Raw genomic sequence first — 1,561 nt, forward strand, 5'->3', positions numbered from 1 at the left:
AAGAGTTTTTCAGTATAGACTAAACAGCCTTCTGTTGGAAGAAGATGTCATCTAGGACTTTCACAGCTAGAGAAGCAAAGTCAATGCCTGGCTTCAAAGAACAAGTGACTCCTGCTAGGGGCTAACACAGCTGGTGACTTTAACTCAAAGTTAGTGCTCATTTACCATTCTGAAAATCCTTGAGCCTTTATAAATGATGCTAAATCTACTCTGTTCTCTGTAAATGAAACAACAAAGCCTTGAAGACAGCACATCTGTTAATAACACGGTTTACTGAAATAGAAGCCCCTGTTCAGACCTACTTTTCTGTTCATTGGCAACGCACCTTATCACTTAAGAGCTCTGATGGAGAGGTACAATGAGATTAATGCTGGTTTCATGCCTGCTAACAGATCTATTCTGCATGAACCAAGAAGTCGTTTCAGCTTTCAAGGCATGACCTAGAGCATCATCCAGTAAATTTCCACTAGCTCATTTCAGCCCAGAGAAAACCTGCCACCCTGTATTTCACTGGAGTTAACTTTAAACTCAGTTTCAGCCTCTGTCCTCTACTGCAGTAGTCTAGAATGTCTTCATTGTATGATTAATTTTGTCCAGTTCAGTGTAGAATCAAGGTTCAAATATTTTAGTGACTTTTGAAGGGAACTTTAACTTAGCTTATTTAGTTGCACAGTGGGAAACAAAGCAAAATAAGATATCTGACCTTGAATAATATCATCTGGATTTGAGTCTGTTCCTCCCTTTGTAGATTATTAAAGGATGAAGTTCATTTTTTCCTGTAATCACCAAGTAAGCATTGCCGCTGCTGCTGCTAAGTCGCTTCAGTCGTGTCCAACTCTGTATGACCCCATAGACGGCAGCCCACCAGACTCCCCCGTCCCTAGGATTCTCCAGGCAAGAACACTGGAGTGGTTTGCCATTTCCTTCTCCAATGCATGAAAGTGAAAAGTGAAAGTGAAGCCGCTCGGTTGTATCCGACTCTTAGCGACCCCATGGACTGCAGCCTACCAGGCTCCTTCGTCCATGGGATTTTCCAGGCAAGAGTACTGGAGTGGGTTGCCATTAGGGACACACTAAAGTAAAGATGGGCTTCCCTGGTGGCTCAGTGGTTAAAGCGTCTGCCTGGAATACAGGAGACCCGGGTTCGATCCCTGGGTTGGGAAGATCCCCTGGAGAAGGAAATGGCAACCCACTGGAGAATCCCATGGAGGGAGGAGCCTCGTAGGCTACAGCCCATGGGGTCGCAAAGAGTCAGACACAACTGAGCGACTTCAGGACATGACGATGATGAAAGTAAAGATAGGATATGTATTGCTTTACTAGCATTGCTATGTACTGGATGTTTATATCTCCCACAATATCATAGATTGAAACCTAATCTTCGATGTGCTACTATTTGGAGAGGGGACCTTTGGTGAGTGATTGGGTCATGAGGATAGAGTCTTTGTGACTGAGATTAGTGCCTTGTGAAAGAGACCCCATCACTACTAGCACAGCAATAAAGAGTGTTTATGAACCAGGAAGTGGACCCTCACTGGATCTTGAAACTGCTGGTGCCTTA

At 44.1% G+C, this 1,561-nt stretch overlaps 1 non-coding gene across 1 annotated transcript; it reads left to right on the forward strand.

Annotated features, from left to right (window-relative positions):
- The first annotated feature begins 1,091 nt into the window (after positions 1-1,091).
- Positions 1,092-1,163, forward strand: TRNAS-GGA (transfer RNA serine (anticodon GGA)). Its single transcript has one exon. It is a non-coding gene; the product is annotated as a tRNA-Ser (tRNA).
- Positions 1,164-1,561: the final 398 nt, after the last annotated feature.

Source organism: Ovis aries, chromosome 4 (assembly GCF_016772045.2).
Source record: "Ovis aries strain OAR_USU_Benz2616 breed Rambouillet chromosome 4, ARS-UI_Ramb_v3.0, whole genome shotgun sequence".
Classification (NCBI taxonomy): Eukaryota; Metazoa; Chordata; class Mammalia; order Artiodactyla; family Bovidae; genus Ovis; species Ovis aries.